We start from the raw sequence: 16108 nt of genomic DNA, 5'->3' as shown, positions 1-16108 counted from the left end.
GAATGATGAACTCTCATCTCAAAGACCATTTCCCCTTCCTGCTCAAGCCTGCAGTTCTTAGAAGGGGGAGATTTTTTTCCCCCTATCCAGTTATCTTGCTGCCTTTTGGCATACTCAGATCCCGTCCATTCATCTTTCTAGGTTTCAATGTATTGGGCCCTATCCATGCATCTTTCTAACTTTTGGCATGTTCAGTGGCTCAGTGTTAACCTCCCCCAGAGCCATCTTGGTCAATGAGGGAGACTCCCTGGCACTCTGTCTGTCAGTAGAGAGCAGTGATTTGCCTGGAAGCCATTTTTTTAAAATATTTTTGTATTGATTTCAGAGAGAAAGGGTGAGGGAAAGGGAGATAGAAACATCAATGGTGAGAGAGAATCAATGATTGGCTGCCTCCTACATGCCCCCCTACTTGGGATGGGGCCCACAACCTAAGCATGTGCCCTGACCAGGAATCAAATGGTGACCTCCTGATTCACAAGTTGACACTCAACCACGGAGTCACACCAGTTGGGCTGGAAGTCTGCTAGCTATAAATTGAGGCTTTTTTTTTTTTTTAAATATTGAGGGTTGTTGTTTTTTTCTGCCCCAAACAGATTAAGCCACATGAAACAGGGATGTAGCAAAATTTATCTTACTGTAATAATTTAATTTTTCCAGGTGCTTTTGAAGAAAACTTGTGTGAGATCCCGCATTTTAAAAAAATTCTTATTTGAATATGCTTTTGATTTCTTTTTTAGTCTAAAAATTATTTGCAATTGCAAAACTATTCTGATGACTCTTTTCTTCCAAATTTGTTGAACTGATTTGAAAATGTCACTACAAAAGTCAACATTTTTTTAGCTTATCTATCAGAGAATTCTTCCCTATGAGAAGGTGAAGATTCATTCAGGTCACCACAATAACAGAACCCATATTTTACAGAAACATCCAAGTGAACTTTGCTCACTGTTTATTCACTTGTAGAGTGGTGCTGTTTTCTTCCTGTGCCTGTAGGCAGTATCAGGGAGAACTACTCTAAGGGTTTATGAAGTTGAGGAAAAAATAACTCAATTGGAAACTCATGTTCTAGGAGTTCAGAGTATGACCCTCAGGGGTGAAGGCAAATGTTATAGAGGAGTATGTACTACTAGCTCAAGTCTGCCACTTATACCTGGAAGGGCTTCATCAATGTGTACGAATGAACTAAGGTAAAAACCTGGCTGAGCCTTAGGGTCGGTTGGAATTAGACAGCTATACCATCCTTCAAGTAGAATTTGAAGTATTTTTCCTTTGTGTTTTTCCTTAAGATATCAAGTTTTAAATCCTAGAATTCTAACTCCTAAGGTGTAACACTAAAAGTATTTTTGAGGATAGAGGGTGTGAAAGCTAGGATATTAAAATTTTCTATGAAGTGTAATCATTCCTAAGAAATTATAACAGCCATCTGGCATTTATATGATGGTAGATATGGGAAAACTTGCATTTATTTTTTATTGGTATTTAATATTTTTTATCCTTGAGAAATTACAGGGCTGTGTGTATTGTAGAGTGAATAAATGCAGATCTTCGTGTCATACACTGTGCATTCCAAATCTACATATTCTCCCTTTTCCCTCCCAATTCCTTTCATGATTGTGTGCCTTTGCCTGTCTGTACCAGTGGAGGGGGAGAAGTTTCCCACCCAGAGAACTGTTGAATTTTACTCTCATTACAGCTAAGGGGAAGCTTTAAGCATCACTGATGCTAGTTCACCATCATGCAGATTCAGCTGTCTCCTCGATTCCTAGGACTTAGAAATGCTGAATCCGCAGCTGCTGTGATTTTTTTCTTCTTTTTTTCTGCTCAAAATTAATTTTTAAGGCCACCAGCATCTTTCATTTATTTTGGGGGGGAAACGAATATATTCATGCTGTACTTTTCTTTCCTTTAGATTCATTTAAAACAGATGATGTTTCAATGCAGATTTTTCTTTGAAAAAAAGTTTCCTGTCCGCTTTGATTTGTTGATCATTTTATAGTGCTCATAGAATTACCAACAGGACTTATTCTTCTCCTGCTGCTAGAACACCAATGCCCCCTGCTGATAAATTCCCCAGAACCTTCCTTCGGAAAATGAGGACATAACCCTCTTTGTTACAACAAGCCGGTATTCACCAGCCTTGTCTGAAAGGGACAGGTGCTTCTAGGGTCATCTTAGTCAGCTTTATTAGCCTCTCATTAGTGTAATTTCCTCTATTAGCCTTTTCTAACACAGTTAGAAGTTATTGCATGCTTGGCTGGCTGTATTAGAAAAACAATTTTAAAGGTGTCTACAGAGCTTTGCACTTGACAAAATGAGAACCAGAACTTACATTTGATTATAATAACATAATTTCTGTTACATTATATTTACATTTAATGGGAGAAGTCCCTCAAAATACCTTTGCATTTGTCTTTGTTTCTTTAGCATTTTAGAACCTGTGTCATAATGAGATTTTAAAACCTAATGCTCTTGATTTACTTGAATGCCTTCTAATGTCACCTCCATCAAGTAATTCCTTGGTTTCCCTAGTGATAGAAAGCATGTCACCTACCAAACCAACCATCTTTGCCTGCTCTAACAGCTTTTGCTATAATAAATCTAATTCCTCTTAATTCTTCAGAAGTTGAAAAGAAAGATTATGTTTTTCTCTTGACATTCTTCTCTTTCCCAGGAAGAATATTGTCAACTATAAAAAATAAAAAAAAATTTAAAAAAAGACAAACACATTTATGTTTGACCAAAGGAACAAAATGTCAGAATTCCAGTAGAATATAAAATTCCTATTTTCAAATGGTATGTTAATTTTTAATCTTTCTCTCTCGCGCTTGCGCGCGCTCTCTCTCTCTCTCTCTCTCTCTCTCTCTCTCTCTCTCTCTCTCTCCCTCTCTCTCTCATTGGTTACAATTCACTTTTTAAAAGGGTTATTTTTGGCCCTTCCTGGTGGTTTGGCTTAGTGGATAGAGCATCGGTCTGCAGACTGAAGGGTCCCAGGTTTATTTCTGGTCAAGGGGACATGCCTGGGTTTCAGGCTGGATCTCCAGTAGGGGGCTTGCAGAAGGCAGCCAATCAATGATTCTCTCTCATCATTGATGTTACTATCTCTCTCTCCCTTCCTCTCTGAAATCAGTAAAAATATTTTTTAATGTTATTTTTGAACTCAGTAAAGGAAAGAGGAGACAGATTCCATTTCTGTATAGTGTGATTTGAATGTTCCCAAGAACATGCAATCTCAGGGCGTCTCATAAATGCCCAGAAATTGTTAGATCTCCTGGCTCAGCCCACATATTTTTAAACAAGCAGTGTCATGTCAGCTGCGGATTTCTCACGAGGTTGGAAAATTAGTGAATTTGGGCTGAGATGTTTTCATCAGCACAAGGCCAGTTGGATCTTTGTGAGACTCATCATTCCATTGAGCTCCGCCACGACTCTTCAGGCAGATGCAAAATCAAAGCTCCTAGTGCTTTTTATGCAACCCACTCCCCCCTCCTTTCATGTGCAGTTAATATTGCTGTCCTGGTAGCCAATAATCAATAACAAAACAAGCAATGACTTTAACCCAAGCACCAATAGCCATATTCATATTGCTAGGCTTGTTCTGCCACTAAGTCTTAAAAGTTGCCCTTTGCTATTATAATGTTCCTAAGATAATGCAAGATAGTTTTATTTTTTGAGAGAACAAATTATCATATATATATATATATATATATATATATATATATATATATATATATATATAAATTTTTATTGAATTTATTGGAGTGACATTGGGGAATAAAATTATATAAGTTTATAAGTTTCAAGTGTGCAGTTGTATAATCTATATATATAAAAGCCTAAGTGGCTGTTACAACTGAATGACCTGAATGACTATGATGCTCACTGACAGGGGGCAGATGCTCAACACAGGAGCTTCCCCCTGGTGTTCAGTGCGTTCCCATAGCCAACCTCCTGTGGTCCCTTCAACTGGTGACCAGCCAACCTCCCATGGTTCTGCCAATCTCCCATGTTCTCTCCTCCCACCCCTTCCTGCTAAGGCTTTGGGCACAGGAGAATCTGGGCCCAGGAAGCCTATAGGAGGAGAGTGACCTCAACGCTGATGGAGACAGAGTACAGCTCCGAGGGGGTAGAAGGGGCAAAGCCTAACTGCAAAGATGTAAAATAAGCACCACTGCCACCTTACCACGACTCAGAAAGAAGAAGAATAGGAGAGAGCAGTATTTCCAAGGAAGACAAACTAGTTAACAACTGAGAGTGAACAGACTTTCCCCTGTCTTGTGTAAGTATTACTGTTCAATTAAATTACATTTAATGTTCCTCTCATTACCATCATCCAGTATTTGAACAATAGACTTGAGACCCAAGTGTTAGGGCTTTTGTTTATCTTTATGAAATTTCTTTAAGTTAAATTTAGTTGTTCATTCCAGACTGCTCAGAACTTTTCGGAATCTGATTTTGTCTTTTAGTACATAGGTTATCCTTCAAAGCCCACATCATTCACAGATTTAATCAGGCTGACTTCCAACTCACTGGCATAAGATTGAGAAATGACCACATCTAGAATTCTCCATTAATATTACTACTGATTCATTAATAAACTCACTTTGAGTTCCTCCAGTATTCAATATACCTATTATCCAGTCCACTTTTCTATCTTGTCCACCAGTTTCTCAAGGTCACATTTGCCAGGTTCCTGGATGTGATCTAAATATACCACAAATAACTCAATTCCCTGCTGTGCCAACTCCATTAAAGAATGAAATAGGATCAGTCTAAGATGATCTGACTCATGCTTACTGAATCCATCCTGGCTCAGAGTGATCAATGCTTCCTCTTCTAAGAGCAAAGAAAGTTGCAAATCAACAAGTAACAGGTGATAATACCACATGTATAGTGCTACTTAGAGACTATTCTAAGTTTTTCATATGTAATTAGTTCATTTAATCTTCAAATCACCCATTGGGTGGTAGATAGTATTGTCTTCATTTTATAGAAGAAGAAACTGAGATATAGAGAATTTAAGTGACTCTCCCAAGGTCAGTGAGGGACAAAGGCAGGATCTGAACCTAAGCTCTCAGCTTCTAGAGTCAGGTGCCTTTATCACTGAATTATACTACCCCTTAACAGTAATGAAAGTGGCTGCATCTGGTGTCTTTGGCCACAATAATAATGCACAACAAACCACTCCAAAGCTCAGTGATGTGCAATAGATCATTTATTTAGCTTATGAGTCTGCAGATTGCTCTTTAGACCTTACTGGGCAGTTCTCCTGGTCTTGGCTTGGCTCACTCATAAGTCTGAGAGTTGGCCAGCTATTGTCTGGGGCTCAGACATCTCTGTGGGTTAATTGGCTGTCACCTGGGGTGACTTGACTCTCCTCCATATATCTAATGGCTCCCTCTAGTAGGCTAACCAGGCATGTCCTCCTGGTGAAAGCAAAGGTGCAAGAGCAAATGGGAACACATGCTTTTTATGCCTCTGCTTGTAGTCACAGCCAGTGAGGTTTTTGCTGCAGTGCCCAAGGATTCTCCCAACATCCACGCTGTTCCCTGAAACCATGGGCAGCACCTTCCAGAAGGAGGGAGACCCCAATAATATGTCACCTGGAGCAAAACCCTTTACAAAAGTAGATTCAGAAACCTGGCCACCAGAAGAGATTCTTCAAAAAGAGAGAAACTCACAGAAAATAAGCAACTCCGGCTTCCTCTCACTCCTCCTGCCTCCTGGCTTCTAGATAGTGTCACTGGGGGCTTACATCAACCTGCTCTTCACCCGTAGTGTCAGAGGAGAGGATTTTTACAACCATCATGAAGAAGGGAAGGGACTTTTAGGAGGAAATGTGTTTTTGGTTTCTAATGGGGTTTAGATTTACTACATGGTAATTTACAGAGCATTCCTTGTTATTAATGGTTGTCCTGAGGTGCTTGAGAGAACGTGGACTATAGGAGCAGTGGTTTGTGGGTATTGGCACCCTTCTGGCTAGCATCTGGATCTTGAATCATAGTCTGGCTTTTATTCATTGACTGAACAAGCTCTCATGGAGCACCCACCACATACCAGGCTCCGGGAACATATTGGCTCTGCTGCATACACCATCCCTGGGGACCTCTTGGTCCAGGGCATTGATTTTTTATAGGCTCCCACATGGAAGAATATATCATTCAGACTTAGGGTACTCATTGGAATCTCTTTAGGAATTAAAGTTGCATGATTATTATTACTAGAGGCCCAATGCACAAAATTCGTGCAAAGGTAGGCCTTCCTTCCCCCTGGCTGCTGGCACTGGTTTCCCTCTGGCACCTGGGTCCTGGGCTTCCCTTGCAGCCCCAGCTTTATCCGGAAGGTCGCCCAGAAGGACATCTGGTCCAATTAGCATATTATGCTTTTATTATTATAGATTCTCTCTCCAACACCTCTGAGTCCTTGACCTTGCTGAGAGAATATAACCGCCTCTTCAATATATCCAGCTAAACATTTTTTTTTTATTTCAAGGGAATAGAGTTGCTGTCCTCCTTCATAGGAAACAAAGGAACCATTGCCTGGGAATGGGTTTGGCTAAACCTGGCTTAGCTCATACAGCAATACTAATAGTTATCAGAATCTACTTTTGGAGACTGTATGATGGTGATGATGCAGGTTGGAAGGGGACAGTTGGCAAAGCTCAGACCAGCACCCTGGCTACACACTCTGGTTCTGACATTTAAAAAAAAATGTCATGAAAATGTAAAGACACCATTGAAATTATCTTTCACACACTGGACTGTCTACCCTCTGAGGTCATGTGACTGGTCAAAAGGCAGAGGCAGCAGTCAAGAATGGCAAGGTACCCAATGATAAACAATTATTAACTTCCTAATATATAACTAAATCCCTGAACCTTTTTAGCTCAACATGCCCGGTTAGAGCAAATGCTCTAAATGTATTTTCTAAAGTAATTTCACATTTCATTGAATAAATTTCCATTGACAAGGCATGCTCAACCATAAGAACCCTGGTGTAATGGCAGAGTATTTAGAGTGCTAAATGATACAGATTATGCATTGTGCCTTGTTCAGAACGTTTTAAAATGAAACAATCATTTCAAAAGGAACAAATATCAATCTGAGAGTATAAAAGCAAGAAAAGGAGGCTTAGATTACTTTGCAGAACCTCTAGTCAAGCATACATAGCCAGAGAGTGACAGTTTTTCATAAGAATCAAGAGATTATGCATTCTGGGAGCCTTTCTCTATCATGGGGGTTAGAATAATTGCTCCCTTAATTCAGATCTCTAAGCAGCTTAATTTCTATGCAACTTAGAACATAGGAACAAAAATGCCAAATCTTTTCAGTATCTGCTTCTCTAAATGAAACTGTTCAGATGACTCCAAGTTTTGAGTTTATGTGGTTGGCCTCATGGCTGGACATTCCTCTCAAAGGCAAGGTAAAGAAAGCCTCTCCCAAGAAGAGACTCAAATTGAGACACAGTTTTAGGATTATTAGGGAGGCTATAATAACATCTTCCTAATAAAATACGTTGGCGGACACCTTAGCCTAAGATTAGAGGGAAGAAAAGTCTTTGCTCCATTCAATGCTGTAAATTTCGTAGAATTACCATGTTTGCATCAATTTTCATGCCAAACTCCATGACACAGCAATAATATCAGGTGCCAGAATTGGAGCCATCCCTGGGGCAGGAGATAGCCATCTTAACCAAACCTACTGGCTTCCTCCAACACCTGGAGGTGCTCATTGATGAGCAAATAACTGGCCATATTCCCATGCTAGGTTGCCTCTTGTGCCCTCTCCCCTGGAGAGGATACTTTGGAACTAGTTTTCTTGTCGCAGGAACACAGAGTACTGTGAAGGAGCACAGAAATCCTTCCAGAATTTACTAAAAACCTTGTGGGGTTCCATTTCAGGACCCATTTTATATGTCTGAACAGGTGGTGCTCCTTTGGTCATCAGAGGTGGCCTTGTTCTAATCAATTGTAATGACTGGAGTACCGTGTGGAAAGAGATTGGAAGACCCTACTGGCGTTATCAGGGAAGAACCCCCAGAATTACTGCTGTCTTTCATAATTATGGATGGAGAAGTTTGGCATGTTTTGATCATTCTAGTCCTGTTGACTGAAAACTACTATTTTTTCTCATTTCTTTAGAAAATACAGGGAGCAGGGAGCTTAGTTGGGTGTGGCAGATGGGTTTAGGTCCTTCACATTTTGGACAATGAAGATGCCGGTCCAGTATGTGTGTCATCTGATGGTTTATTAGGTCTGTTATAAAATGGTGCAGGCATTTCTAAGCCACAACTATCCAACATTGGAGCATTTGGAGAAGTGGACAAGTGGGTTGCCCTGGAGACAAAGGAGGAGCTGCACCTCCAATGAGCAACAAAAGGCTTAAAACTGTCAAGTCTCTTCTTGTCACCTGCTAGGCAAGAGGCACAGCTGCATTTGAGGACACATGTTTCTTAGAGATGACTGCCTTCCTTTCTCTTCATCCTCTCCCATGCCCAGTACAGTATAGATTGACACATATTTGTTGTGATAAGGGTTGAATCCATGCTCCCTAGAGATGCCTAGTGCTACAGTGGCACAACTTAGAAAACACATTTTACGATGAAATAATTTATTAAGGGATCACATTCCTGCATTAGCACTCAAAGGTTTATTGTTTTTTAATTCACAACACAGAAGAGCTCTCTGTCTCTTCCTTCCTTCTCAGTGCCTCCCCACTGATCTGCCTCAAAGAACACTGGGGCTAATTCTATTATGTCCTTCATTCCTATCTATAATATATTCACCACAATTAGAAAACAAGGACTCAGGTAATCTCTCACCCTGTGGCCTCTTGTGCTCACACAATACCATCACTCAATCTCCCACCTACTTCAACCCTGAATTGCAGCTCTGTGAACTCTACAGCTCACAAGTCTGTCATCACTCAAGTCCCTTGTCTTTGTAACCTTGTCTGAACAGTTCCTTCCTCTTTTTACTGTGAGCTTGGCTTTCGCAATTCTATAGCTTCCTAGAACTCTCCCCAGTGCTAGGTTTTATTTCCTCACATCCTTGTGCTATTAGTCTTGGAGACAAGGTAGGGTCCTTGCTCCTCATCACTTCTAGACAGTTGCCCTATTCACCTTCAAAACCACCAAGTTTGGAAACTCATGCCATCAATTGGTACCACTCTCTGCCTCCTTGGCGCAGTTACCCAAAGTTCTGGACTCCCTCCCCCATTATTTGAAGATTCTAGTTCATGGCTCACTATTACCTTCTCTTCAACTCTGTCTCCTTGGCTCATTCATCTCATTTCTTTGACTTCCCTTTTCTCTCTGTATGCTCACTTCCTAGGTAATCACAAACTCTGATGACTTCCAAAATGTATCTCTAACTTGCATATCTGACTGCCTCCTGGACATATACACTTAGGTGTCTATTAGGCATCTCAAAATGTATATGTTCAAAATTCAACGTCTTATTTTTCCCATCCCACATGTACTCTTTTTTTTTTTATGGCCTCCCCATGTGACAGAGACTTCCCTTTGTGCACTGCTGTTTCCCTAATGCCTGGCATAGTTTATCAATAAAAGTTCAATGAATGACTTCCTTTATATCTTCATAATAATAGTTGAAAACTAACCTGACACTGTATTTTACTTCCTCTCTGTTGAAAGAGAACTCAGTGGGATTTTGTGAGCTTGCTCCGGAAATGCCATGGCACAGCAGGATCAGTGATATGCCGAGTTCCCACTAACTGACCTGTAAACAGAACTTTCTACCAACTCTGATTTCTCTGACAAGGGACTCTGCTGCACTCTAATGTGGGTTACTGCCAAGGTCACCCTCTCCAGTGACAGGTTTGAAGGTGTCACTTCCTCGCTCAGAACCCTTCAGTTGTTTCCTCTTGAGTATAAATAATGTTAACGACTTTGCCTGCATGCACAGCTTTCCTCTTCTGAGTTGTCATCTTTCATCCTGAGAAGGAGCCCTTGGTACACCCAGCATGCTACCCCTAAAGGTGAAGCTAGTCCCTGAGCACATCTGTGTCAGTTTCCTTGATGGGAAATTTGAGAATGGCTTAGCAAAAAAAAAAAGAAAGAAAGAAAGAAAGAAAAAAAAAAAAGAAAAAAAAAAAAGAAGGGGGAATATGTTAACTCATGTAACTAAAGCTATTTACTAACAGAGGAAGATAATCAAAATATGCAAGCTATGGAATAACATGCACAGTGTAATTCTATCTATGAATCTACCTACGATTGTGTGTGTTCATATGGGGGAAAATCTAGAAAAATAAGTAGATACTACATGTTAATAATGATTAATCTCCAGTGAGTTAAATTCTGATTAGAGTGTTTTATCATTTTCTAAAAGGTTCAAATTTATGTTTGGTTCACGGCACGATCCTGCTAATGCAAAGTCATCATGTACTATACCATATGAAGCCACTAGATATGTGTGGCTATTTAAATTTAAATAAATTAAGGTAAAATCAGATTTAAAAGTCTGTTCTTCAGTTTCAGTAGCCATGTTTTAAGGGCTTGGTAGCCCCGCATGGCTGGTTGCTACCATGTTGTGAGTACAGACAAAGAACATTTCCACCGATGTTCAGTGTTACTCCCACAGAGCGAAACCTGACAAGCAAACTGAACCTAGGTGCTCATGAAATTGCTTTCAGTAGGATAATTGACTTTGCTTAGATGCAGCCGGAGTGAAGCAGGTGCGGGCCTGAGCACCTGTGATCTGACAATCTCCGGGAGTGTGAGTGATCGTCGGGTCTGTGTTCATTTATGCAGTGTAGTGTGTTTGGGAGAGGTACTATTACAGAGGCAACTTAACCAGTAATTTTCAGGAACATATGGAAAATCCCTACCTGGTCATTCTTAAAGGAAAATGAGAACACCTAAATCTTATGCAACAATAAGATTTACCTGTTTAATTAGAAAGAAGAACAAACTGGTTGATTTAGAAAAATGTTTTTCCTTTTCTTCTCATTTGCCTAATTCCCAAGAAACTTAGCAAGGCATTTGGAGAAAGAAGAATCATGCTGCTTTCTGGTAGGAAAATGAAAATGGTATCTTAAGTACGTCTGTTGAAAATTATTTTAAAGGAAACAGGAAGCTCTACCTTGTTTTTTTTGTTTGTGTTTTTGTTAGTGTTGCTGAGTTTTTTAACATTTGTTCTATACTGCATGCAGAATATTCAGTGTTTGTTATAGGTTTTTATTCTAATTTAGAGTCATAAAATTATTTGTTTTTTCCCCAAGTAGATCTGTAATTTAAAGACTCATGATGAGAGAAGGATTCATGTTGTAAATAACAAACAAGAAGTCTCAATAATTTTCATTTAAGAGATAACAGTGTGATTTTAATACCTAAAAGCAACTGAATATATATATACATACATATATATATATATATATATACATATATATATATATCCACTTAAAACCATGAAACAGTAGGTCCATGAATATATCCCTCATTTTTTAGAGCAAAATAATGACAACTCTTTCTTTTCAAAACACCTATTAAGATCTTGCTTACCAGACATACTGTTCAGAACATGTTGATTTATATTCAAAACTTTAGATTTAGCCAATATACTAATAAGATGTCTTAAACAGTTTCAGGTTATATGTTTGTTGGACAGATGCCAGAATAACTGTGAGTAAAATGAATTCTAGAATCTCATCCACTTATTCAACTGATATGTTTTAAAAATCTATTTTGGACCTGTGCTAAACTAGAGTCACAGATATGAAGGACACTTTCCCTTCAGGCCTCACAGTCTGGTGGAGGGAGACACAGGAAAGTCAGACATGGCAATGCAGAACTGTAAGGGCTGGGGTCCTGTAGGTTTTCCCAGGGAGCTGTAGCAGCACCGAAGGAGACATCTCTTCGCACTGCATGGGGTTCTCAGGGAGTCTTCCGGAGCCATTTCAGGATCTCTAGTGTTCCTCTAAGCCAGTGTGCATCCACTCTGGGTTCTTCTTTTCAGCATCTGTACCTAGTGTTCTATACCAAAGCATTCCTAGGGATGAAAAACACCTTACATGCCCCCATCCCTAAATAAGGAAAGTACGGGATCAGACATACCATGGAGCCCCATTGGGCTTCATCCCATTCTGGTGGAGCCACAATGACTAGGCAAATTTCTTTTGTTGGAGTGAAATCCTATTCTCTCCTGTTTCTCCAAGAGTAAGTGGATTAGAATGTCGCAGTTCTTAAGTAAATTACTTTTATTTGCAACATCATACATTAGGATTTTTAATGTGGGTATTATTATAACATGGACAGGCCAAAGGAAGCAGCAATGAAGTTCTCTTTTTTTCTTCAGTGGAGGCACAAGACTCAAAACGATTTGTTAAGACCCATTAGAAAGCCATTCTTGATGCAGAAAGACAACCCAACCTCCCCCAAACCAGTGCAGTGCTCAGTTAGAACTGCCATGGTGATGATTCAAGCACTAGGCTTGTGCACTCACTTGTGCTAGCGGGGTTTGCTCACCCGGTGGCTATGTCTGCTGATTAAAGCCATATCTCTTTTACTGGAAACCTCTTTTGATTATTAATGAAGGAAATTTTAAAGATGGCAAGAAAATTACATTTCCTTTGGAATTTATAGTTTAAGTGTAGTTTCTTCAACTGGCTTTTTAAAAATTGAGAAGGCCTCAGCCTTATAGATTAATGAGTTTTTCCTCCCTTAATTCCCACTCAAAGGCCCTCCCCCCGCTACTTATTTACGTAATAAGTCTTCTGCACACATCTCACCTGTCAGAAGTGACACAAGTCTCCATTCCCTAGAGTAGGGTTAACTATCCTGGATATTCGGGCAATTGTATTTCCAAAGATTTTCTTTTCTTTTAAACAAATACATTTTTATTGATTTCAGAAAGGAAGGGAAAGGGAAAGAGTGATAGAACTATCAATGATGAGAGAATCATTGGTTGGCTGCCTCCTGCATGCCACACACTGGGAATCAAGTCCCCAACCTGGGCATGTGCCCTGACCAGGAATTGCACCTCCTGGTTCATAGGGTTGAAGCTAAACCTCAGATCAATGCCAGCCAGGCACTTTTTCACATTTTGTACAATATAAGGCTTTCCTCCACGATAAAAATCTCTGATATTAAGTAAATTTTCAGTTGTGCATACAGGCTCTACCACATTCTCATTTAATTCCACTTTCCATATTATGTTGTACCCCTTAGAGTATTTTCCCCCAATGTGGCTCAGAAAAGCCAAAGTTATATATCTAGGATTATAAAGCCAGTCAGTGGAAGAATAGAGACCAAAGGTTAGGTCTTCATCTCCAAATTATGGGGGTATTTTCCTTCTTAATTTTCCCTTATGTCATCAGAGTATAATGGCTAAACACAACATATCATGACCAAGAGAACATTTAACTACCCTCAGGAATGATTCCCAGGGCTACCTTCCTTTGGTACTTAACTGAGAAGAGATTGAATACTTTGTGTTTCCTTTCTCTAACCTTCAGTATCGTCTTTAAAAGCTGAGCAGCCCAAGACCTTGTTAGCATATTCTACTCCCACAGAGCAGCAGGCCTCTACAGATTGACATAGTGGGCAACACCTTCAATTTTGTGGAGTTTCTGATTGGTTGGTTGGTTGATTTTGGGTAAGTCATGAGCTTATGTGTCTGCCCTCACTCTCTGGACACGCTGATATACTATACACACACACACACTCACACTCACTCACATGAGTCTATACCACCATTACCTCTCACCCACTTTCTCAGCTTCTATCAGGTCATATAAATGAGTAATCCGCAATTGCTCCAGACTTTACAGACTGATGGAAAATATTCATATCTTCTCTCAACTTTATGACCTTCCCAGTTATGACTGTTTGTGACATTCGCTTTTCTCTGATCAGCAGAGATCCTGGGTAGAAACACAGTGCTCTCAACCCTGAGACACTGGATTCCAAGTAGTGGTGGATTCTGCCTTCTGAATCCTTGTGTAATGATCAGGAATTAATGCATTTTTATATACAGGGTATATTGAATTATAATTCTTAGAAAGAGACAGCTGAGGAAAATCCCTGGTACATAAGCTCCTTACACCTCCTTATTCTCCCCTCCCATCCCCCCACCCCCCTGCCATAGCTGCTCCTTTCTCACTGACATCGTCAACCCTTCCACCAGCTCTTGGGTCCAGCACGGCTCTTCACCATCTGCTCATATGACACCAACATTATGGCTTCCCTCCATGCATCCCTAAAGGGGGCTGGAGAAGGCAACAGAGATGGCAAGTGTGCCAGCTGGCACCAGTGGTGTAAACCTAGACAGTGATGAGTCGTGGCCCAGACAGGGAGGAAGAAGAGAGGATGCTGATGGCTAACTGTGCAGTGTCATCAGTGCAGCGAGCAGGCAGGCCTCTCTGCTCCTGGAAATGGAACCCATGTGGCGTTTCTGTCCCTGCAGTAATGCATAAGTTTTTGTTTTGTTTTTTAATACATGGTCACGAGAGAATGTTCTGCGAACAAGAAATCAAGAACTGAATTGTTCTATTTTTGCATCTGTGCGTCTCTGACACCATTAGGGACTCTCCGGGCAGTTTGAGATTGCTTGAAAATGATAGGAAGGTGCATATGGGCCTAGCCAGTGGCCATGGACAACAGGGGGGTGGGGGCATATGTGGGGAGGGGTTTGGGATGGGAATGGGGGGATGAGGACAATTATGTGATATCATAATCAATAAAAAAATTTTAAAAAGAAAATGATGTGGGGGGGGGGGGTTATGGCTACTCATGGGGGAGCAAGGGCAAGGGGACTCATGCCAGTGGGTCCGTTCTGTCCCATAGGCTGCCCAAGTTCCCACCCACCTCTACTACCCTGAGTCTCCAAGCATTCCTGCCCTTTACTTCATGCCCTGTAATTTATTGATTCACTCACTCATTCATTCAATGCTCTCTGGATGCTGCTTTCAGAATTCAATTGGTCAGGCAGCTATTCCAAATTTCAAATTAAACATATGACTGTTATTGTTAATTTTGACGTTTTTGATGTTAAGACAATTCTATGTCCTAAAAGTTTCTATTCTCTTTTCTATTGAGTCCATTTACAATTTACACCATATCTATGTGGATATGGATGTTTTTGCTTTTGTGTACTTCATTTTTACCTTTCCCTTTTTTCAATGAAAAGTGGTAGCACAGAGGCACAGAAATGTAATAGTCTTTCTCAAAGAGGAAGCTAGATGCTATTTTTGTTTTGTCTAAAAAGCCCTCAGAGATCCTGCCTTTCCCCAAACATATATCTCCCAAGGACTGATGATGCCGAGAGAGACAGATGTGTTTCTAGCCACATGGATGAGACACACAGAAATTGTAGATCAGCCCCAGGCAGAAGACAAACAGCTCCAGAAGCAGAGCCCTAAACTGTTGGCATCTTAGTGTTATCTCAGCTTCAAATCACTCAGGTCAACTAGCTAGATTCCTTCCCATCAGGTCAGCTCAGTTGACTGGTTAAGCACAAAAGAAATAGAAATACCATGGCCTTGACTTCATAAACTGGTTTCTGGCTTTAATAATAACTACTTATGACCCTGGGTTAGTCATTCTAGGGCTGAAATAGAACCCTGAAAAGATTATGGTTTTCCCCTACTGCCGCAATTTAAAGCCATAAATGATGTACCAATACATCTTCCCAAGTTCTGTATTTTTCCTCATAATGCTTACATTGACACTTTTAAGCAAACCAACACTTAAAAATAATTGACACTTTTAAGCAAATCAACACAAAAATAATTTTGAAGTTTCCCTGCTTCAGTCTAAGCACATGTTTAGCTTGCTTGATTTATCATTGGCCCGTTGTCCTTGCTGGGCCTCGGTTTTCTCTCCTATGGATGTTAGATAAGAAGCTCCCCAAGATCTCTTCCAGCTTAGTTTTCTGTAATTTCGTCATCTCAAAGATGTTTACTATCTACTTTTATCATCTTATCTTGGCCTTTTGGTTTCTTCCAAATACAAATGAGAAAAATAATGTTGGCATTTCCATGTCCCCTCAACTCCACATACCTATTAAAGGCACTATCTAAACCTTGGTGAGTATCCGGGACATTTCTGAGTCAAAATTAAATGATAATCAAGTTTCTTTTTATGTCTAACC

At 40.2% G+C, this 16108-nt stretch overlaps 1 protein-coding gene across 2 annotated transcripts in view; it reads left to right on the top strand.

Annotated features, from left to right (window-relative positions):
• The window catches only part of PLPPR1 (phospholipid phosphatase related 1), a 175285-nt gene that overhangs the window by 124285 nt on the left and 34892 nt on the right, over positions 1-16108 (top strand). The window lies entirely within an intron of this gene.

Source organism: Pipistrellus hanaki (genome assembly GCF_964339955.1).
Source record: "Pipistrellus hanaki genome assembly, chromosome: 11".
Taxonomy (NCBI): Eukaryota; Metazoa; Chordata; class Mammalia; order Chiroptera; family Vespertilionidae; genus Pipistrellus; species Pipistrellus hanaki.
The sequence above is the reverse complement of the archived record's forward strand: the minus strand, read 5'-3'. Positions and strand labels throughout refer to the sequence as shown.